Genomic DNA, 25561 nt, shown 5'->3' with positions numbered 1-25561 from the left:
AATTTATTTGCAATAGACCACCACAGGGGAAATATAAAATTTGCTTGAAATGACCTTTCAATTCTGAAGTTCAATTTGTCCACTGTGCCATATCTTTTAACCTCTAGACACGTCTTTCTTAGTCCAGAGGGGAAATCTCAGGAGGCAGAAGAAGGCAAAGACAACAAACACTAATTTTTATACTTACAAATGTTTTCATTCCCCTCTAGGCAAACAATAAAACAAGCAAGCTGTATTAGCTCGGAGTCTATCTCTTAATATCACAGCAAGATAAATATATCACACTCAGGTGATATCAGGCAGAAGGGAATTACAAGTGGGTAAAATGTGTATGTGTTTGATGTAAGAAATATGTCATCTATAAATGTTCTACACACGTAAAATCTATTCAAATACATTTTTTAATATGTGTCTGGAAACGTGTGTGGGTGGCAGGGGGGAGAAGGAAGGGGAGGAGGAACAAAACAGCATCTTGTTGGCTTAAATGAGCCTGAACTACTTTATTAAATGTTTCTGCTTGCCAGATACATTTATGTTATTAATCTTTGTTTCCAGTTATTTGCGTGTGTTACCAATAGTTTACATATACTGAAGAAAAACTGTAGAAAATCCAGTCTCGTGTCATACATAGGGATTGTGAGACATGGTGTTAAGGAGCTACTGTTGTTTCTAAAACTCCCTTTTGAGAAGTGGATCTATCTTAAATGTTGTATTGTTAGCAGAACTGACAAACTTAAGTTAGCCAGAGTAACTAACTGAAGTTTGGGGGTATTATTTTTCTCTTCTCTTCCCATGTGGTTGTTTTAAAAGTGATTTTGTGAAGCATTAAAATAGTAATCAGTAATTCAGTAACTATGAAATTATTTCTATCTGTAAACAGCACATTCCACGTTGCATTATACCCACACTACTTGATACATTGAATATTTACTTCGGAGTAGATTTGTATTCATGAAGAAACAACATAAATATATCTCTCTAATGAAGAAACCTTACATTGGAAAATATGTAATTCTTTCTCTCAGGTGAAGGGAAGGGACTGTTCCTCTGCAGTAGTTGTGGTTGCAAGGGACACAGTACAGAGGAAGGCAAAACATAAAGACGCAAAACATACATTTCTACTGAGACGAAGATTACTAGCTCACAGTAGAGCCCACAGATGCCCACAGTAATCTGGTACATCTAGTTCACTGAAATATCCATTACAAAAAAGTCCAAACCATTGCACCATGATCTATCTCCATGGTAAGGAAAGAGGGAGGAGGGACTTACTCCAGGGATTTTTGGATTTATATAACTAACTTCCAGCACTCAGTCTAAAAAATCTAGACTGTATCTTATGTGTTAGAGAGGAGATTATTTCTTCCTTTGCTTCTCTAAATCACAGTCACACTAACAAGCTGTTAGTGACAAGATGAAGCTGCTGTTGCTTCTACCTAGACACCACTCTATCTTTTCAACAACTGAGGTGACTTATCTCAAGATTGTTATCTTTTAGGGAGCTTTAGGGGGGAAATTAGTTATAAACTTTCAAACTGGGTGATGAGTTTCCTTCATTTCACATTGCCAAAGATAACTTTACAGGTGGAAGCAGTGAACCTTGCAAAGTTTTTAAAGTGAAAACTAGGCACATTCTCTTCCATTCTTCATGTCTTTGGTGAGGACCACAACTCTGTATACATTGATAACACTGCAGGAGTACTAGCTTTGCTGTCAGCCAGGTGAGAAGGATCATTAAGGAAAGAACTTTCAGTAAAAGACATATATTTTTTCTTATTTTCAGCTATCAGTGAAGTAAAACACATGCAGAGTCAAGATCAGGCCAACACATCTTAACTACATTAAACAAACATCTGCTTTTTTATATGCATGTCATTTATTACTTTTTCATAATTTCTGATACAGCCTGTACAAGTTATATGCGACATAAAGGAAAGCACATGTATCTAGAAAGAACATTACCCAGACAAAATGTTTCCCAGATTTTGTATTCTGTGCACAAAGCAACTTACTTATTCTTACTGGAGTAAAGCAGCACAGCTTTCTTTGCTTTCAAATTCCCCTTACATTAATTCAAGTGAGAAATGTTGATAAGTAACATAGTTGGCTTAAGCTTGTGTTACCAGATTTAGTTTAATAAATAAGGAAAAATGAATTAACAACAACAAATACTCCTAAAGCATGATCCCCATGACTTTGTTTATTTATGATTTAGCTGTGAAAATCTTGTTTACCTTGCTGATCATCTGTTCATGCTCTGATCTTTCTTCTCTGTTTGCTGCTTGCATTAATATTTTTTCTATAAGAACTTCAGAAATCTCTTACACTGCTTCAAGTACTTTAAACTTTACCCTTGCCTACATCTCCCCTTTTTTTATCTCTTTCTATTCCTCAGAGTGTTTCTGAATTTCCTTCATCGCTTCCCTTCCCATTCTCATTCTAGACTTGTTTCCATCAGACTGACCATTATACCTGGAAGAACCATGCTGAGAAAGAAACTCTTGCAAGAAACTATTTTTTATCTTAACACAGATACTGGACTGACTGTGAAATTGTTTTCAGAAAGGGAATATATTTCTATTTGCAACACATGAGGCATATATAATTATATGCCAGATATACGAAAGGATGACGGGCTCATATCATGGACCATGAAATAGGTTATGTCCCCGAAGCTGTCATTTTTGAAAACAGCGCCGCTGAAGGTGGCACCCTGCTGATTTGCTTTTGAGTATGGGCATCCATGCCGGTATTGTGATCAGTCCTGCCTAAACTAACGCCTGTATATACATTATGTTTCAGTACTCTTTGCTAACTTGCTTCAGTTTATGTTTTCTGACTGAAAGTCTCTGGAGTGTTTGTTTGTAAGAAAAGTATATAAGTTGGTTTGTAAGAAAAGTAGAGGACTGTATTCATTCTCTGCCTAAAGAACTTGAGTTTATGAAAGTTGAACTTGAAAATCAAAGTGTCAAGGCACAGATTTCATCTTTGGTGAGTATGAGGAGTCAAAAACAATATGCATATATATTTACATGTATATACATGCATCTATCTAAATACATAAGTCTATACACATCTATTTGTCTGCTTTTCAAAAAGTTAGCATATCACTTCAATGCCAAAATCATTCATTATTTATATATAACACTCCTTACAGTCAGAAACCAGGCCAGAAAACACCTTCAGGAAGGATGTATGTTGTAAGGTACTATATGTATCTTTTATACTTAAAGTTCAGTTAAATCAAGAGCTTACCATAAATTCTTTTAAAATTTATTGTTTAAATAGGATTGATCACATACAGTTTCATTTTATGAACTTGAAATTAATTGTATTTCTTCAAACAAGGCAACTACATCTTAATGCTGTTTAACAAAGTTGTTCAACAGTTCGATTCTCTTTCTGGATATGTCAAGTAAAAGTAGCACATTTCCTAACAGAAGGTAACTTCCTTTTACACATACACATTTTTTTATCATGTTCTTTGTTCTCATCATATTTACCGGGATTGGTACGAATGAACAAGATATGAGTAAATCATCATTTCTCCTGCAGCATTTCTCTACAACACTGAGTATGTATAACTGTTACAGAAGTGAACTGTTAACACGGAGTCTGTCAATGAAGCACCCAGTCTTTCTCTTTGAAAAAAAGCTCTATTCTTACATAAATCTGTTTCAGGATTTGATGTGTGCATTAATCTACATACAGAGAACAGTGTTCAGTGTTTGCCCCTCCCTCCCACCCCCAGTACAAGAAAGTTGTCAATACAAAGGAGTCAGTCCAGGGGGCCTTGAAGCCAATCCAGGGCTTGAGCTTTCACCCTGTCAGCAGAGCCTGCAGGACTGGGGACTTATTTGAACAGGAGAAGGCATGGCTTCATGAGGTATCTAAGAGCAGTCCCCCAGTACCTACAGGCTATTGAGAAGACCAAGTCCAATTCTTCACAGTGACACATGATGGCAGGACTATTGTTTTTTTTTTTTATTTAATCAAAGCCATTTCCTCATTTTTTAATCATATTTTAAGAAATGACAGAAAGATGAAAAAGTTTGATTCAGAACAAACAGAAACAATCACAAAGAGAAAAAGAATCTCTATGTAGAGGAATCAGCAGTGGATATAGATAAAAAGGACAGGTATGGCTTTTTGGGAGAATCATAGAACCATAAAATGATTTGGGTTGGAATGAACCTTAAAAATCATATAGTTCCAATCCCCCTGCCACTAGACCAGGTTGTCCAAAGCCCTGTTCAACCTGGACTTAAACACTTCCAAGGAGGGACCTGGTCAGGTTGGATAAATGGGCAGAGCCAATGGGATGAAGTTCAGCATGGCAAAGTGTCTGTAAAACTGTGCAGAGGAAAAAGATCTGGGGCTGTTGGTCGGTGCTCACCTGAATATGAGCCAGCAGTGTGTCCAGGTGGACAAGAAGTCAACGGTATCCTGGCTTGTATAAGGAATAATGTAGCCAGCAGCACCAGGGAGGACCAGGGAGGTGATTGTCCCATTGTATTCTACTCTGGTGAGGTTGCACCTCAAGTACTGTGTTCAGTTTTGGGCCCCTCATTACAAGAAAGATACTGAGGCCCTGGAGCATGTCCAGAGAAGGGTTACAAAGCTAGTGAAGGGTCTGAAGCATGAGTCCTCTGAGGAGCGGCTGAAGGAACTGGGATTGTTTAGTTTGGAGAAGAGGAGGCTCAAGGGAGACAAGAAGGAATGGCCTCTAGTTGTGCTGGGGGGGGGGGGGGATTTAGGTTGGAAATTAGGAGAAATTTCTTCTTGGAAAGAGTAATAAGGCATTGGAATGGTTTGCCCAGAGAGGTGGTGGAGTCACCATCCCTGAGGGTGTTTAAGGAAAGATTGGATGTGGTACTTAGGGACATGGTTTAGTGGGTGATATTGGTGGTAGGGTGCTGGTTGGATCAGATGGTCTTGGAGGTCTTTTCCAACCATAATGATTCTATGATTCTATGATTATTCCATTTTCATCTCTAATTTCAGTGAATATGTTGCTGCACTGAATAGTTTTTCTGCCTTTCAGGTCCAACTGGACTCTTTCCACACCATTTTTACTCATTGTATTCTACCAGACTGTTCTTGATCAAGTGCACAATAACCTCTGGTAACCCATAACTCAGAAATATTTTTCTCACTAGGTCATCTGCCTTTGGCAAAGTTCAACATCCTGAAATCTTATTCTCTGCTCACTGATGCTGTCTTCTCTTAATTCCTTTTAAAAACTCCTGCTCATTCTTTTGGGATGTCTTCTGAATTACATTTTTATTCATTCAAAGATTTGCAACAGTTACATTGGTCTCTCACTGGTTTTCTTCTAACATAAATATTAAGTCTCAAGCCACTTCTGCAGATGGTAAAACAGATGTATTCCCAATTGACACATATTTAACCAGTTTTTACAGGTAACATTTTCCATCAAGATCCATGACTTAAATGATATCCTATAATCTGAAAATACAGTTTTTATCAGTCAGTACATCCAAGTATTTTGCATATCTGTGATATTTGTCTTCCAGGGAATAAAAACTCTCATCTATGCAGTTATTAGCTTACATATCAACTTGTGACACGTTTTCTATGGCCTTGAAAAACACAATTGTTTTTCACTCATGAATATCAAGAGGACTTGTCTGTGTGGTCTTTTGCAGACTGACATGACTGAGCTTTGTCCAATACAAGCTGATCAAAAAATGTATGTGTAACAGTAGCCCAGAAAGATTTACCAGCTTGAGCCTAATGGTTTGTATCTGATTCAGGGAATTTTCTACATCTATCTACCAAATAACTCATCAGTACAACCAGAGTACACCAGACACAACACTCCAAAGACAAAAGAGTTGGGAAGACTTTCAGTGTCAACAGTACAAGAAAGAAAGCAATCTACTCTCTTAAGTATTAATATACTCACCTCAGCATGAAAATTCAGTCTAGTTAAAGTATGATATCAAAGTTATGAATCATTGCAATAATTGCCGGACGTGACCTCAACTTTGACCCATAGAGGAGCAATTTTGATAAATGTTTTTTACTAGAGGATTGTCAGATTATCAAGAATCAGAATATTAAAAAACTTTATGAAAATATATGCATATCATGTTAAGAAAAAAAAAAAAAAGTCCTCAAAGTCTTCCAAAAGTATTAATACTTTTGAACAAGATCTATACTAGTGTGATTATAGAAATAATCTGACGTGTTGCTTCTGAAAATACCTTAAAACAGGAAAGGATTACATAAACTTTAAAAAATTCCATTTCAGCATAGTAGTATTCATAAACTGTCCTTATGTGCCCTTAGATATAATACTCTCTGCAGTGCCAAAATATAAAAATTGCTCTTTTGTACTGAGTTCAAGTCTAATTAGTATTAATTAGAAACATGAATCACATGTATAAGAGAGGAAGATATCGTTAAATTAGAGTTCTGTCTTAATCCTTTCTTGTTTAAGCTCTCTTTCAGCTTTCAAAGTTACTGCTCTGTCACAGTGACAGTACGCAAATGACAACCAGTCTAGCTCTGTATCTTTGGAGAAAGCTGAAGACATCAGTGCTTTTGAATCTGTCATCCTTTGTGATTCCTCCTCCTGCCTAATGTGTTGCTCACTTTCAAAAGTTTCACTTTCATTCTCTTAAATTAGACTTTTCCATATGATGTTATCTTTAAATATGAACTATAATCATTGTCTGGAAATTATGCTTTTGGGAGATTTATTCTTCTCCAACTTGTTCCTTTTTATATTTTGTATCATACTGAAAATGTGCTCTTCTCTCCAAATTAAATATGACCTTAGGAAAGACTAAAGCCAAAACAGAGTACTAATTGCCAAAGATGAACGGCTATAAAACAGCATATTTTTTAAAATAGCATATAAAACTGTTATATTTTAGGTAAAGGATATGTGTTGTTAAAAACAACAAACAAAAACATTACAGTACTGCAGGCAGCCAAAAATTTGAGACAATTTATCCAAGTCTATTTCATTATTTTATATTTTAAGTTCGCTACTATATGTAACCCTGGTTTCAGTTCTGGAAAACAATCAAACAAAACAAACAAAGCACTACTGAAGCTTAATATAGAAGCTTAACTCATAGCAAGTGTATGATATTAATGTAATTAACATATCTCTACTTTCAACAGTTGTATGAGTTTATGTATTATGTAAATGTTAATTTTTGGTGACATTTATTCTTTTAGTTTTATGACATTACAGAACAGTGATACATTTATTTCTAACATCCTGAATCTAGTATCATATACTCAATGAGCACTATTATTTACCTTTTAAGCTCCATTGCATTGCTTTGGTTTTCTTTCAATTTTATCATCCTGATATAGTTAAGCATAATCTTTTTTATCTATTGAAAATTGATATGCCTCTATCAAAAAAGGTGAAGCACATGTACCATAGATTTAAAAACATTGAGAAATTTTATATATATATATTCATTATCAAGTTCATGTGTATAAGACAGCAACAGATTTTTAGTTTCCATCTGTAGCCTAAGGGCTGTATCTCTACCACATAAAGAAGGTGTGTGAGTTGGCAGAGGGATGTTGTGCCAGATCTTATATCAACATGTACCAGCACATCAGGGCATTATCACACCATCCCCATTGCCTTGGTTAGAATGTTTTTCAGTGTAGTTCATAACAAAACCAGCTGATTTGCCTGTCCAGTTCCACACTCATTTTCCCATTTAGGACAGCACCAAACTGTATATAAATACTTACTTAAAGGTTCAGGATGAGTGGATGGGTAAATTTCAACAAATCTGTACCCATGGAGAGGCTTCTTTTGTCCTGGATTACAACAGTCCCATAAATGCCAATATGTTTTAAAGATTCAAAGCCATTACTATGTTCAGCAGAGGAAAAGCAGAGTCAAAGTATGTCTTCAAGTGTGTTGAGCTAGTCCTGTAAAACTTCATTTCTGTGGGCTAAGTTAGAGCCCAGTTTGGACAGTATTCTTGTGAAGAGCTGAGGAAAATACTGCTTTCATTGCTGTTATTTCAGGAAGTCACACAGATAGTAGATCAGTTTCACTCCTCTGTAATTCCCTAGGCATTAGGGTAGACTAGCTGCGTGAGGCAAATAAATGATGTTTCAGAAATATACAATGGTGTACATTACTGCTGCATTCCTCTGGAAGATGCCTTGACCTTTCAAGCAGAGTACCTCCTAGTCCACCAAAATTATCTCTTTATTACTCACAAAGAATCACAGCCTACCTTACTAAGCTACCTTTATTTACATAATTGTCATCATTGTTGTGGTGCTCAATTTTATATTTACCTACTGCCAATTTCCAACTGAATAATATATTTCTGGCATAAAAAATAATAAATAAATAATTAAATAAAATCCTGGGCTGCTTTTCCTTCTCTCATTTGTGAAAATAAATTAAAAAAAAAAAAAAAAAAAAAAGAGGTTTTAGAGTTTATGGCTTAAAAAAATGTTGTAAATTTTGAAGTGCATGCTACTTTTGCCATTTTTTTTCCTTTAGGAACATGAAAGTTAGGGAATTTCAGGCAACTGTCTTCACCACACATGGTACAAGTGTTTTACAGGAAGTGAGACTAACAAAAAAGAACAAACTTGCCAAAACTAGAAAAAAGTTTGTAGATGGGCTTAGAATCAAGGTAAGCATTTTTTCTTCTCACAGCTGAACTGTGTCACAGTGTTTCCACCAAAACCAATCTACTTTAGATGCCAGGCATGAGATAGCTGAAATTCAATCTGAAAGCAGTTCCAGAGGGATGTCAACCACCTCCCTTCTCCCATCTCGTTAGTAGATACCTGTAACTGATGAAAGACTACCAAGGGCTAAGAACAGCCCTGTTTCCTTTTTAGCCATTTTAATTCCCTTTCTTCTTAGACAGAGAATATTGACATAGGGATCTATGACTACATGGCTCCCACAACCATTTCTGCTCTGCAACATTTCTCCTGTGGTTGGTTTGGAAAGTACAATGCAGCTATTACCCCATTCTAGATGACCAGCAGTCTGACTACAACCTCAGTTAAAATACAGGAATGAAGGTTTCAACAGAGAGTTCAGATTTATTGAGAATAATTTAAAATATGGGGAAAAAACAAGGTCCTTTTGTGGTACAAAACAGTTACTACTAGTGTTTCCCCAAATTGTTCAAATATTTTTTTTTTTCCCAATTATTAAATAAAAGTATTAAAAGCTCATTCAAAAAAAAAAAAAAAAGCAAAGACATATCATTTGTACTACCCTCTTCAGACTACCAAAACCAGTCGGATAAGCATGTTTCTGCTTCTTTAGGTGACAAATTATGTTGAAAAGATGAAATAAAATGTTAATTTCTCTTATCTCATAGGCTTGGGTTTCTATATGGAATTCAACAACAACAACAAAAAAAAGAGAATATTTCTCTTTTTTTAACCTCTTTTGTAAGCAGGCCATTTAGAGAAATGTTATTAACAAGAGAACCATGGATCTCTGAGAGAGTACTTTTTAGTAAATTGCAGTCCGCATGGAAAAACAAATCATTGAGAACCACTCTGCTAAGTTCTTCCATTAGTTAAGGGCGAGTAGTTCTGATAGCAACTTACTGAAAAATTCTGGCAACTTAGTGCTGCAAATGCCTGCAAAGTAGTTAATTAACAATAAAGGTACATCTGTCATCAAATAACTTTTTTTATTTAACCATTTTTCATTAAGGCGTTCTGACACTACATACATACTATAAATGTTGCATTTTACCTCAGACCAAGACAACTAGCCATTTTAGAAATTATACATATGTTTCATAAGACAACAGGGCCAACAAAGGAATGAACTTTCTTTTTCTTACATATGAATATCATTTCCACTTTGGCTCTTTGATTTCTGGTGTTCCACAAATAGAAATATAGTGGTTTTTTCCCATGTCTGGAAGTATAAACCCAACTGTCATCCAGAAAGGATACCAAGAAAATTGTGCAAGCACTGAAGAGCAGATATCCATACTAACAAGGGGTTAGCCTATAGCCAGGAAACAACAATCTAGCTAGCAACAAGCCAAAGATTCAGATTTGTTTTTTATTTCTTCAGCAAGGCAATATCAAAATCATGCAACATCTAAATATTTAGTAACAAACAGCCTTGAAAAATATCATCTATGTTGTATTAAAATGCATGGGAGAACATGTCCTGATTAGCCAAGGTTTCTATATAAAAATCAGTGTTTAAGCAATTATGACAACAGCTATAAAGCGGCCAGTGTAATCCCAAAGGCTAGATGAAGACTTGAGCTATTTCCATATTTAAGATGCTTCAGATCCATGTTTATGCTCGGGGCTCATTAATAAACAGGGATAGTTTCACTCAAATATATGCATCTCTGATCCCTCAAATCAGTCAAAATCAAAGTTTCATTAAGAACTGAGACAAGGTACAGTTAAAGGGAAAACCATGGAGAAGGATCTCCTGGTTACTTGTCAGATATCTTTATTTTTTCCTTTAATTTCAAAACTACTTTTGTGCAGAACTTGAAACAACAAATCAATATTCACATTCTTTGAAATAGCTTACTAATATGTATTGTTTATATACTTTTTGTGTGTGAGGTCAATAGGTTAATTACACAAGTAAAAACTATAAATTGTCTAGAGACTACTGAACTATATAAATAAACAAAATATTCTGTAAAGTGTATTTAACATCCATGCAATATATGCTTTTTTATTCAGTGGTATTGCTGAAAAAGCAGTGGGGATTTTTGAAGTAATTTTCTGTGCTTTCTGCTTGAGAAAGTCTGCAGGCTCAGTCATTTGTATTTGAAGTTGATTAGGGTGAAGTCAGAGAGCTCACATTTTTTTTTTTTTAACAGCTTTTGAGAGTGTTTAGCTCAGGGGCAGGAAGAAGAAAAACAAATATTCCTTACAAATATTTTGTCTTGAAAGAATTTCCCTGAAAGTACAGCAACGTGTGTGGTCAGATGGAAAATGCATACTGCTCTACTGACAGCCACATCTTCAGACAGTTAATGAATGCAGTCTTTGATAGATGTTTTTCTGATCAAAGTGTCACTTAAGATGTCTACCTTAGAACTTAGATTAAATTTCTGTAGAAGTTTATCGTTCGTGCTCAAAAGGTTAGTAACTCACTAATACTGATATTACCTGTATGATGAGAAATTAAGTTAAAAAAAAAAAAAAAAAAGCACATTTAAAACATAGGTAATTTCCAGATTTTTTTGTCCATTTAAACAATATGTGTTCTGAAATTACAGTCTAACATAGACTATATTTCTTTATTGATAGCAGCAGTGGTACTTAAAATAAACTAGAATACACATCAATTGTTGCTTCAGTTTCCCTTAGAAATTACTTTAATTAAACTCACATCATCTGTGTTTAGCATACAATACTAAAGCAAAACTGGAAACTAAATTAATTTGCATTACATGAAGCCTGCAGTTAAGTGAGTGTGTATTCCTTCAGTATTCCTTCAATAAATATCATGTCCTTTTTTTTTTTTTTTTTTTTTTTTAACCTTCAAAAAGATCATGCATAGAAACACAAAAATTATCGGGTAGGAGAACAGGCATCTTGGGCCAGTTCATGCAAGGAACATATGAACAACCTCTGCATTAACTGTACATAAAATGAAAAATATATATATACACATACCAATCTTGCAAGGATTCTCTGTGTAGAGAACCTCAAGGAAACATTTAAATGAAGCTTCTCACCAGTTACTTTTGTTAGCATTGTGCAAATTCAAAATACCTCAGAGGGAGAAGACATTTTCAATACTAAAAATAATACCTAGGAAAATAAATGTGTTATTGTGTTTTAATTCTGAAAATTCCTCCCTGTTCATTTTTTATTAATATTGAAAAGTTCAGCTTTATATTCTATCTGAGGTTTGTTATGATTCCTCTCTTACAAGAGTAAATAGTAATAATCATGTATATTACAGCAGCTTGCAATTTTTACTCTAATATACATTATGGCTGTTAATTTAGATGCTGTTTAGTTAACACTGATTTGAATTGTTCTTTTACCTATCTTAGCAGTTGCTAACTAATTAGAAAAAGTGAAGTTTTATCTCAAAAAAAAAAGAAAGTAATCTGAGCAGTGGTAATGTGGTGCTCCACATAGATGGCTTCTTATTTGTTTTGTGTATCAAAATGTATATATGGAACAACAAAATTTCACAAAAAAAATACATTCAGAGGAATGTAGAATAAATTGTGACATATAAGAATATAATCTACCACTATTAAAAACTTTTATTCCTCCTTCTTATAAATTTTCTCTTACCTATATGAACTTAGCATGGGAATTTTCATTTTCTGTGTTTGATGTGTTTTCAGGAATCTGATACCTGTCATGACTCTTGCCTATGCAATGTTGAAGATGTAGTGTTTATGAAGGTAAAAAACAAGAATTCAATTGCACTGTTCTGTGGCAATACATACCAGGAGAGAAAGCAAACTCATGTTCTTCTGATTGCATGAGTACAATACGATTAAATACCATAATTTTTATATATGCCTTATAAATCTGAACAAGCCCAAGTGACAGGTTGAAAGTGGTTGCTTTTCAAAACAAATGGTACTTAAGAATTTGTAAGTTTTCATTTTCCTAGTTTAAACCTCTGTTTCATTTATTACTCAAACAAGAGATTCTTGTTAATTACTTTGATACATGAAAATTGACACCAGCCACATATGCATATTCCCCAGCTACTCATAGCCATTTATTTTTATATGGCTACTAATTGCACAGCTGCTAATCTCTTTTACGGACCAAGCCATATTGTTTGTGTTATTTATATCAAGTAAGCATCTTGTTCTTATTCAGAGGGAAACAATGAAGTCTTTTGTGTAAAGATACCACATCTTCAAAGCACTGTGTTTGCATATGGAAATTATGCAAAGCAGGACAAGGGTGATTACGGCTTATAATATTGTGCTGAGGCCCCTGACCAAAACTTAAAAAACAAAAGCACAACAGGCTAAAACTGCGACCTCAAATGAACATGTACATGTATCATAAATACACGTGTACATCTCTTCCCCCTTCACTTCCTCATATGTCTCTCCTGTTTCAAGTACTTGGTATCTTACCTCTTTACAGATCTAAAACTTCCCACCTGGAGCAAGTCAACATTAGAACCTTAGAAAAACCCTGCCTGGATCCTGGAAAAGATTGTGGTATGATGGATTCCTCAGGTGTATTTAATGTGTATGTTTTTAATCTATGTTGCAGCTGTAAAACTGGCCTGATCACAATCATAGCAGTAATTGATTGAATTTCAAAACCAGAAAGATTTGGAATACCTTTTAATTGTTTAGTAGTGAAAGTGTTTTCCCAGGCAGTAAGTAAACTGAATTCAGTGTCTTTCTTAGCATGTTTCCTGGAAGATTGTTCTGACTAAAAGGAAAAGAACATTTCAGTAATTTTTTCCCCTTCAGTCTTGAAAAATGGACAGCTTTATCTGATCAAAGTTATTTGAATCAGTTAAAGCTACAAAGAGTATAATGTGGGACTACTTTCAAAAATCAGAAATCAGCAAGAAATATATATATACATGTATATATATGTTATTTTATTACAATTTACAATTCAGTTTTGCAAAAAAGATTAATATCTTTTAAAAAGATTTACATCTAACATATTTGCATGAGTTGCTGAAAGAGGCAGTTGAATATTTTTGTTTTGGCTTTGTTATCTAACCAAACTTTCACCCAAATATTATTAGTGACTAATTAATAATACCTGTCTAATCAGAACTTATCAAATGATACCTAATTTTGGAGACAAGTAGAGTGGGAGAAAGAATAGAGTGCAGAAATGTAAGAAAAGAGAAAATCATGCTGTAGGCACAGCTGTGTTTAAATATCAGGACAGAGAACCTGGATCTTTTGTATACCACCATCACTTGGGTGAAACTTTTGAAATATCTGTTTCATTCCTATTTGTTAAAATATCAAAATTGTGAATGTTGACATCTCAATGAAAATGATAGTTCTATTTTAAACTGTAATTAAAGAGGTATTGCTGTTTTTAAATGACACTTTTTTTTTTTTTTTTTTCCACTGACAATTTTACCATACTATAGGAATTTATATAGTTCATCAGTATCTACAACTCTGGTGTTTAATTTCACCTGGCATTTAATAATAATCACATCAAATTAAAAAATTTAAGGAAAAATAAAGAATTTAAAGAATGTTGTGACTGATTTCTGATACTCTTGGCTTTCTCTTGAAATCAACATCTGTCTTTGGAAACTTACTTTAATTTAGGCAAACTTTATCACAAGACGTGTGTTTCCTTTTTTCAGAATCTACATGTAAGGAAGATAACTCAGAACCTGCCACTGAAAAGAAACAGCTTTAAGTTGCACAGACATTTAAGGAAGAAAGTGAAACAATGAGAAAGAGAAATGCAGTGGCTCTTGAAAAGAAAAACCGAAGAGTCATATGAAGAGGGAGAATATTTTTTTATTATTGTGAAGAACACTAAACTGTCCAGCAAGAAGCTATTTTCAGCATATATAGTCATTCAAGAAATACTTGGTCCAAGAAAATGCTGTTAGTGAACTAACTTAAATTTGCCTGCTTACTGTTCCTATAAGTAGCTAACATCTGTGTTGTAACTCTGGCTATCTAAAGCATTTGACATAACTTCTGTGTATAAATAACTCTTACATATGACATAATTCAATTTAGAAACAAATTGAATTTCATTTCATGGCAGAATTTTCCAAGCATTTAATTATGCTTAATATTCTTCAAAGCCTGTTTGTGGGTAGTGCAACTGAAAGAGAGGACTCACACCAAGTATTTCCTGTGATGTGCATCATACTGGAACAACTGGGCAATGATCATGATTTTTTTATACTTTCATAATTTTTCACTCTCAAACAATGCTGAATGCAGGTAAACTAGCTCAGTGAACCATTTTTGACTTGCACTTCTTCACTAAGACTTGAATTCATAAAATACCTGATATATTGAATTAAATATTCCTATTACAAAAGAATTCCAATTAAGTTTTAGATATGGGCCTACAGACAATTGTGACTGTTTCATGTTTTAAGATTGGACTAAGGGTGTTTCTGAAAGTACAGAAACAAAAACCAGTATTGGATTCTAACAACTCGCTCAAAATAGGTGCTTTCTGAAGCCAGAAAAAAGCACATGAAACTTTAGGATCATATCTAATTCTGCTAATACTCAGATTAGTTACTGTGCTGCTGCTTTATTTGTATGAAAGGATTAGAAGATTAATTGTCTCTGATTGTATCAACTAAAGCTATAAACATTAGGTAATGAACAATTTAAAAGACCATTTCAAAGAGTACCTGAACAAGTGAACAAACACTGTGACCTCTGCAGATGTATTTTGCTGCACCAAATCAATTAATTGCTGTGTTCATTCATTCACATTAATCCCTAGATACCATTCAAGTACAGTAATGATGAGACTGTGTAAACAACATGGAGTTGTAAATCATCTTAAAATTACTGAATCAGTTGAATTATATGATCAGCTGTTAAATCTTTTTTTTTTTTTTTTTTTTTTTCAGTTCCTAGCTACCTTTCATGAAAATTTGTTTAAATGTTTTCAGTAGCGATCAATTAAAGGGCACATCTTATTAACTGTTCAGGACTAGCATCAATTAAGTATATCTCAAAAATCAGATACAAAAAAAATTAAGTATTATCTTCTGCAGGAATTAGAACTATTCTAAAGATCCTGACAGATATAACAGGATACAGAGCTCATAAACCAATGTTTACTGTGCAAATTGACATCAGAACTGAAATTGTAAATATTTTCCTTATATATTTTCTCTACTACTTTCATTACTTTTTCAACAATGTATGACAAACATAGTATGTCATAGTTGATTCTTATATAATTTATAACACAGTTATCAGAAGAATTGCTTCAAACTATCTCAGCAACCTAAATCCCAAACTTGAAAATGCTTGAAAGAATCTTCCTCACAACACCCACACAAAAATGCTTAAGAGAACTCAACTGCTCAAAAACTTTTAAAAAGGCTCAGTAGCTGTGTCTATGGCTGACCTGGAAAAAAAACACACTTCTCACTTCTCAGGGAAAATCCTAGCAAGACATCCACCAATTTTAAAATTTGAAACTTGTCTAAAGTGTTTTCTTAGATTCCACAGCTATTTTTTTGGTTTTTATTGTTGTTGTTATTGCTGTTGTTGTTGGTTGGTTGGTTTGGTTTGTTGTTGTTTTGTTTTGTTTTGTTTTGTTTTGATGTACACATTCCATACTGTAGTACTTAATTGATTTTCTGTACCACACTTCCAAACACAGCATTCAGTCCTTTTTCCTGTGCATTGTTTCTCATGTACTGACTCAAGCCAAAATGCAATAAAAGAGACCAAAAGCAGGTAAAAGAATGTAATTTAGGGTATTAAAATCACTTTGTTTAAGGTCAATGTCTTATCTGCATCAACTTCCCAAGGCATTCTGACTCATGTCAGTGGAGACAGGAGCAAGATATATGATTTTCCATTGCAGAAAATACCAGCCAGTTCATATTTTCAACAGTGTGTCTTGGTGAGGGGAAAGGATTTGCTAAGTGTAAGAGAAATTGATCATTTCTACTGGTGTTTTTCTTTTTTCTTAAATGGATGGAAATGTTGCTTTCTGCTTCTAACTACCTAGCATAAAACAGGATATGAAGCTGATAGCACTTGCCTTTTTAGTACACAAGTCCATGCTACCCATTGTCAGTACTCATCATAAAGGTAAAAATAAAGCAGCACCATATATTTCAAGCTTTCCAATGCTTCTAGAACTGGGAAGAAGAAACTCATGAGGAATATATCTCTATAGCTATATTATATATATATATTATATATATATATATAATACATGTGTATATATATATATATATATATATATTATATAGTGGTCCAACTCTAAAAGAGGTTGTTTATAGTTTCAGGCAAAGTGCTCAATACTTCTAACTTGCAGTTTTCCTCTTCCGCTTCTGTAACCTCATCCCATTCTTACAAGATTTAGCCTTTAAAAGCACTCATAAGTCACCAAGAAGTAACTGTCGAAAAATATCTACTCTCTCCCAGCTACATGCACAAAAAAATATTGAAGAAAGGTTCTCTCTGTGCCAGGCTGACAATTTATTAAAATGTGAATGCTCAGTTTTTAACCTGAGGCTGTGAAAAAGAAAATATCTGCTAATACATTAGTGAATGGAGAGTGGCAGATTTCCCAAGATATGTAATAAAATCCCCATGAAATCTAGGGGAAAAATGCAGCCACAGATCTTTGATTAAAATATTTATTACCCTGCAAGAACATTAAACATAATAAACCTACTTCAAAAAAAAAAATGGTTAAAATATTTTTTTCCTAAATTTAAAGTTATAAGAAAACAAAACCTTTGAAAATTCACAGTTAAAGTATCCAAATTAGTTTAGCTTTATGCTACAGGGAAGTCAGATACTTTCCTCAAAAGATGGAAATGTCCCCTGTAGGACATTAATTGTACATTTTCTTTCACACAAACTTTGTTATCAAATAGTTGATTAAGAACTTAGCAGGGCATGTGAATACTTGAAGTGAAGCAAGCCCGGTACACTATAGAGGAGCTGTGGCTGTGGTATAGAAAGTGCAAGAAGATTGCCATGGGGGACACAATTTGGTGGAAATCCAGTAAATGGTATTTGGTAAGACAAATGGCTAAGTAAAGGAGTCTGTGGAAAAAATCACCCTCAGATATAAATAAATGAATGAGTATTTATAAAACTTTGAACTCATTGATAGTTGCCAAACAGAAATGGGTGTTTGTTTAACTAAATTTTTATCATACTTAGCCTATCACAGAAACAAACCTCTCCTACTCTCAGAATAAGCTTTCTACAAATTTTCTCTACATTGTACAGATATCATCAAATTCACATTGTAATATTAATATAAATGGACAAACTTCAACCAAGATATTCCTGTGAATTCATTCCTGGATCTTCTTTGCAGTACCATTTAAGACTCTCACAAATCTCTATCTCAGTTAAATAACAGGTTGTCCTTACAGACCTTGCCTGTTCTACCTTATTGCCTCAATCAGCCCATGTGGTATCGTCCAGCATGATTTGTCCTAAGTACTAATAAAACAAACTAGATAAAGGGCTTTTAAACTAGCTAGATAAAGTAACACGCCTACTTACAGAGAGGACAATCATTTAATGTTTACTCCAATGATTTACATAAGTAATTGGCACTTTAATAGTAGCTCACACTGCTTCCTACTAACAGCTGTTGTGAAACATTGCTGTATCTATGTGAGAGAAGGCACTGATGAACACAAATACCCCAGCAAGGTACCTTCAGCATTTGGCTGTTTAGACCTTGTTTTATGACATGACTGTTAATACAGTACAGTTATGTAGTATATAAACAGTGTCAACGAGAAAAGATTCATGTTTCTCTTGGATAGAAACAGAATTTTCACATACAGTGTTGTATTTCATATTGTTCATAGGGAAAAAGAAAATTAAAAAAAAATGGTGCAGCACAAAATGTTAACGTTCTATAGCTGTTACATACTTATTGTGTACTGGTGCTAATAAAATGTATCTGAAAGATCCATGTGAAGACTACCACAGACTTGTATGAAATAGCTGGATCCTGAAGCATTACAGTACCTGAAACTGCATTCAGCAGGTCAAAGCTTTCTGGGGTATGTTGATACGAATACCTCCAGCTCAGTCCATATACAGTCTGGGTATTCCCAAAAGAATAGTCATGTTACCCCTCAGATTCATTCTCCCACACTATATTACTGCCATTCCTGCAAGAAACTAATCAAAGATACCCCCTTGTATCTTAGCAAAGACCAGGCTATCTATAGTATAGAAGTCACTCTGTAATATTCCTGTATTGAAATATTGAAAGAAAGTAGAACTGGTCAAACTATCTTCTTCAGCTCTTATTCTTTAAGACATCCAACAGAATTTTTGTAGCATTATTTTGGAACTATTTATTGGAAACAACCATTATGAAGATTTTAGATTTTTTGTCCAAAGCAAAATATTAAGTTATTGTAATGATTAATACACTATTACATTTTCCCAGTGAAAGAAATAATACCATCAACTTTCCTAATTGAAAACCACATAGAAAAAGATATTAGAACTGCATTTTTATATTAAAATAAATAAATAAATAAATAAATAAATAAATAAATAAATAAAAAGGGGGGAGGAGGAGGAGGAAGAAATGAAGACATATCTAATTGCTAATTAGCAACATGGTTATCGTGTGAATTTCTAACTGCAAATTTGTAAAATATTTTTCTCTAGAGAATGTCTGTTCTTGCAAAACAATGTGTTAGCTTCATAGCTAATCTAAAAAATGTTAACATCAATGAAAACTGGTTTTATTTTATTTTCTTTTTGAAAGTTTGTTTCTAGTTGTTTCTCTTGTTTCTTTTCTTTTTTTTTTTTTTGACATAGATTCTAAAGATGTCTAAATAGTTCTTTAGCAGATAACTATGTCCACTGAATTTGTTACAACTTTAAAATAAAATAATAAAATAAAATAAAATAAAATAAAATAAAATAAAATAAAATAAAATAAAATAAAATAAAATGTTTTGGGGGAGTTACTGCATGGGAAGGTTCTGTGAGGATGGAAACTGCCTCTGAACTTAATATCTTATTTATAATTAGACTGGAAGTAGAACTTGGCACTCAGGTTAAAACGGTGAACAATAATTTGTCAGAGCATGCCAATCACTTTGTGAGTTCCCTTCTGCTGCTTGATAGGTGTTATTGCTTTTGCTGTCATTGTTTGTAAATGCTAAAGACATGTACACATTGTAATTACAGATTTATCATATTTCAACGATTATGGTTCTGCACATTTCTCAAACAAATAGTTAAATAGTGACTCCACTGCCAGAATATTCATTCAATAGCTCAGCAAACCACCAGTTAGGTTTGATTATACAGAATAATTACATGGCATAAGCACTGAAATTAGAAATTCATAATATAAAATGTGATGATTATTTCTAACATGGAACTAAATTGAATAAAAAAGGCTTTACTGATCTGGAACAGATCTTAGTGTTGTATGATCTGAGTAGGCCTAATCTTTCTTTTCCATCTAGCAAAGCTTGAAAAAGCTAACAGTCTGCTCACCTCTTTGTTAAAAATCAGACAACAAGTTACTTTTTACATACCAGATGTTTCTTCCTTTCATGTCAATATGTAGCTACATGAAGCAGAAGCAGATGCCAGCACAGATGATAGCTGAATTATCTAGCATATTTTAGTTCTACAAAATAGTAATATTGGTATTTGATGACGATATAGAAGACAACGCAAAATTTGGTAATGTAAATTCTGTGCCTTATTGCATTAGATAAGAGACAGTTTAAATTAAAATTATAATAATAATATTTAAATGGCAAACAAACCAAACAAGCTAATAATAATAATAATAATAACAACAACAATAGTAAATACACACACAGAATTAATTTTCAGAAGCAACCTGAGGGGAGCTAGTGGAGTTCACTTTACATTTGTCACAGTCTGGAGCTGTATAATTATACATATAAAAGGAAGAAAACTTATAAGTGTATAAAACCATAAATTTTGAACATTTTAGGTTTGTTTGGTCTGAAACTGACTATTTAAATTGAGGGGAAAGGATCAAACATTTTTAGAAAAAAAAAAAAGTAAGAGAGTTCATCTAAAAAGATCAGCTGTTGCTTTCTAACTCATTTCATATAATAATAATACATAATAATGTATATAAGATTAAAATACATAATATAATATAATACATAATAACATAATAATATATATGAAATTATAATACATAATAATGTAATAATCTATTATGTATTATAATTTTATATCTTTTTTCATCGTTTCTTTTTAAATAAAACAGTAGTATCCAATAAGATACTACAGTTCCTTTTCCTAAGTATTGAACATAGATTTAAGGTAAAAATCTACAAATATGTATAGCTGTGTGTCCTTATTCTTGAGAACTCTCTATAGAAGTAAAACTCTATATCAATATGTTTGTAGGGTGAGGCCCTTTGGGATCTTTCTGGCACTTTTTTTTCATAGACCCTGTCAGTACTGCCACCTACAGTTACGGTTGCTTGAAATTTTCAATTACAAAACTTTATTTTGTTGAATTATAACTTAAAAAATCTAATATTTTGTACAGAAGTTGTCTTAGATTGGTTGCCACTATTACTGATACTGAGTAATTACTGAGTGCACAAAGAGATCTACTGTTTCTGATGGTATAATGTGATGTATACATTTTCTTTCTGTTAGAAAGAGGAAAAAAAGGAAAAGACTACAAATCCATAAAACTGTTTATAATAATCTTACTGAAAAACTCAATTACTCACTTGTTTCAGGTCAAATTTGACAAGTCCATCTATGCTGAAGAACCCTATGAAGGGGAAAAAAAAAACAATGCATAGTGAGAATTTTGAAGTGGCAAGAGGAAAAAAATGAATGGAAAATCAGAGGGAAACTGTCTGAAAAGGAGATTGGGCTGAGGACTGAAACAGAGATGGAAGAGTGGAAAACAACTGAGCCAGTCTTGAAGAAAACCTGTTAGATTTTTATTTACTTATTTATTTTTAAAGGTATTATTATTGGTTAAGTGACTGTAGACATCTAGACGTATACATTATCATTGATTTCTAATTTGCAGTTATATATCTCTACTATCTCCTGTATAGACAGATCAGCTAAGATCACAGCAATTATGTATCTCTTTAAGGAAGATTGAAAAAATTAAGCTGTATTCTGGAGTTGTACTTTACAGAAATGTGGGCCACAGCCATTGCCTTTTGAAGTTTTTGAAGTTCACTATTACTCCCCCAAATCCTTGAAATTATTTGAACATCTCCATTATTAACATAGTAAAAACAAATCAAAATGTTTTCTAGGTTGTTATTCTTACTGAAATATAACTCCTGGTTAATGGCTGCTTAATGGTTGTTCAAATATAGTAGAATATAAATATAAATAAATATAAATATAGTAAATATAGAATAACTAATAGACTAACAAATTTACACTCAAGGCTGACCGAATAGCTAAAGAATTATGAAGTGTTTTTGTTGATGGTGATGGTAGTTTTTTTTCCCTCTTAGAATGACCCAACTTCTTTTTCTCCCTTCAACTGCCTTACAAAAATAATGCAATGCAAAATGATCAGAAATGTGACTTCAAGGAAACAAAGTTTCTATTACTTGTGAGTACCCAACAGTATCATCCTGTGGAGAGTTTCCAGAATATATCTTCCTTTTCCTCTCTTATGCCTATGTAGGAAATGGTCTTATTTCCCAGAATTTCAGGGTATCCCAACCAAAAACCACTTAACTTATTCATCTATGACCCATGAAGTCTAAGAAAGCATATGCTGCACAGGTGCTTTACGCATGCACTGTAAATCTTATGTATCTAATACATATGTAAACTTTCACTTTTGGACCCTTGATGCTTTGGTGCTTGCTGAATGCTCAGCCAAAACAAATTTTTGGATATGCATTTTATCAAATAGAGTGGCAGCAAAAAGCCCAAGAAAAAACAGCAAATGCATATATGGAGGCATATGTACTGACAGTATGTAAATTCATAAAAAATACTTGAAACATAGTAAAAACAAATCAAAATGTTTTCTAGGTTGTTATTCTGATTGAAATATTACTCCTGGTTAATGGCTGCTTAAAGGTTGTTCAGAATATATTTATAACCCTAAGAAACAAAACACAACTTGAAAGACAATGTTTGTCTTAAGACAACCTTTCCTCAGTCCTTTAGATCTCTGATTGAAAGACAGATGATCAACTTAGAGACTTCCATGAAAAAGCAAATCTACAAATATATATATAGAGAAATATATATATATATTTCTTACTTTGGTCAAAATACCAAATTTGGATCAACAAACACATTCTAGCTTCAGCTAAACTGAATGTTTACTGAGCCCTCTAGCAGGAACACTCTGGAAACTCAATTATTAATGAGATGTGGTAAATCTTATGTGCCTGAAAACTCTCCATATTTAATTTACTGGTGCCTTCCTAATTCATCTTGCTCTACTAGCAAGGGAACCAAACCAATGATCTAAATGGTGCTTCTTCCATGTCTCTGATTGGTGAATGCACATTCTTCATGCTCATAATCACTAAATGAGTTATTGTATCAGGACCATACCAACATGCAAAGATGTAAATACCTATGAATAGTAGGACTATTTTTTTTCAAAATGATTAGTATTTAAGTAGCCAGAGGGAGATTTACTAATATTTAAACATGAACAGAATTAAAATCATCACTGAGTTTTGTTTCTTTTTTCATTATTGCTGTTCACCCTAAATATATTTTTAAGTTGACCACATTTCTGTAGTGAAGCTAAATCCCAATTACAGGAGGCTTTCAGTGCTATGAGAAGTTGTGAAGTGTCTGAAATATTTCAGTATATATGGAATAAAACTGTGAAACTGTTAATAGAGAATATATAACAACAATAATTTTTTAACATATCACATAGGCATGAAACATATTTTTAGTGTATGTTCCTCATTGACTTTAAGGCTGATCAATGCAATATTGTTCTACAGTTTCCCAGACTGATTGTAATCACTAATTTTTAAATAAAGTTTGAGATTCAAAGGGCTTATTTTGTTCTTACATAAATCGTATACTGCCAAAACACCTTTGCTCCCTACCACCCCATCCTTCACTTTGAAACTGTCACAGACAAGGTTTCCTATTTCATCTGGGGCCGTTCCTCTGTTTAACCTTGGGATAAACTATTTCCTTCCATGGATGAACTACTAAGGAGATCTTGAAAGATGTGATAATTTTGATTAAGAAGCACTGTTTGTGAGACACTTAAAAGCATATGCTTTTCAAGAAGTATTCTAATAGTGTACATATATTTACATAAGTATACTTACCAGGTATGTATTATTACACCTGGAATAAGGTGGGACACTTACAATGGGATTGTCTCTGTGTGAAATGAAGAAGTGCAAGTTGAGTATTTTCACTCGGGGTTCCTATTTATTTAATTAGATAATTCTGCCCATATTTAATTTTTAGAAGTTCATTCATCAGGACTTTCTGTCCTGTAAAAAAATAATAAAACTGGTAAGGACTATAATACCTCTAAATAATTGCTGACATTTTTTTCCCACAAAGAGGAATTTGTTGTGGAAAATACTGAAATGCTTCCATTTTTCCTGTATTGAAAATCTGGCACATAAAATTATATTCACAGTGAAGTACGCCTTTAAAAACTCATCAATGTTTTGAAAGAGTGTTTGTGTTTGTGTTGTTGTTGTTTTTTTCCCAAATCACTTATCACTTCCACAGTGGATGGTTCTCCTTTACTGTATGAAAATATATTTTTTCCTTCTCTTGTACATCTATTTTATGCTCTTGTACATCATTTTATGCCACCAATGCAGTTTCAAAGGGAAACTTCCTACACACAAGGAGTGAGGCATGGCAAATTGTTGGCAAAGGCACAGCAGCTTTTACAAGAAGAAAGAAAATAACAACAACAAAACAAAAAAGGAAAAAACAATGTGAAATATTTAATGGAGGAGGTTCCATTGCTATACAGGTAAAAATTGTATTCTCAGAATACAATTAAGAGTTGTATTCTCTAAAGCTTTCTTAAATGTGATAAATTTTGACAAACCTAGAAGTGAAACAATATTGTTATAACGCCATATTGTTTTCTATAAGGTATATGACACAGAATCAATACACTTTTGTCAATGAAACTTTAAAAATCACATAAGTACAAAATAATAGTATTATAAAAAATTTAATTCTTATTGTTCATAGCCAAGTACCTAACTGCACAACAAACAACTTCAGTATGCTGTATAACTCAAGGCTACATGAAAAGGGTATTGAATTTTCTTTCATGTCCTAAAATTAAGATTCTAAATACAATGGAGATTCTAATACTGTGGTGCAAAAGAGACCTAAATCAGAAGACCAGACATCTAGTGAGAGTATTGAAAAAAACTTTAAAAATATTCTGTGAAAACTACTTTTTTACACTTAATGTATATCTTTTCCTAAATATATCTTTACCTGACAAAAGGAATAAAAAAATAAATTTTGACTACTCCAGATAATCTTAGCACATCTTTGTAGTTTGCAAAGAGTTCACTTCAACTTCAAAAACAATGTAAAGAGACATTCAGATATTTCTATTTTTTTCCAGCAATGATTCTGTATAAGGGATCTTAATTTGGATAAAGGGTCCTTAATTTGATCTAATATTACTATAAATAAATATAATAATAATAAAAGAAAAAAAAAAAGACACAGAAGAGGATGAGTTTAAAACCATAATATTGGAATTTTAAAGAACTATGGAAAACATAAAATATCCACTCTTTGCTGTTTGATATCATAGAAAATGTTATCCTATTTAATCAGAAATTATTCCTCCTTAATTACATGCAAATAGTATTTAATGGCAATTTTGCCTTCATATAAGG

Source organism: Anas platyrhynchos, chromosome 4 (assembly GCF_047663525.1).
Source record: "Anas platyrhynchos isolate ZD024472 breed Pekin duck chromosome 4, IASCAAS_PekinDuck_T2T, whole genome shotgun sequence".
Lineage (NCBI taxonomy): Eukaryota > Metazoa > Chordata > Aves > Anseriformes > Anatidae > Anas > Anas platyrhynchos.
Note: the sequence above shows the minus strand (reverse complement) of the source record.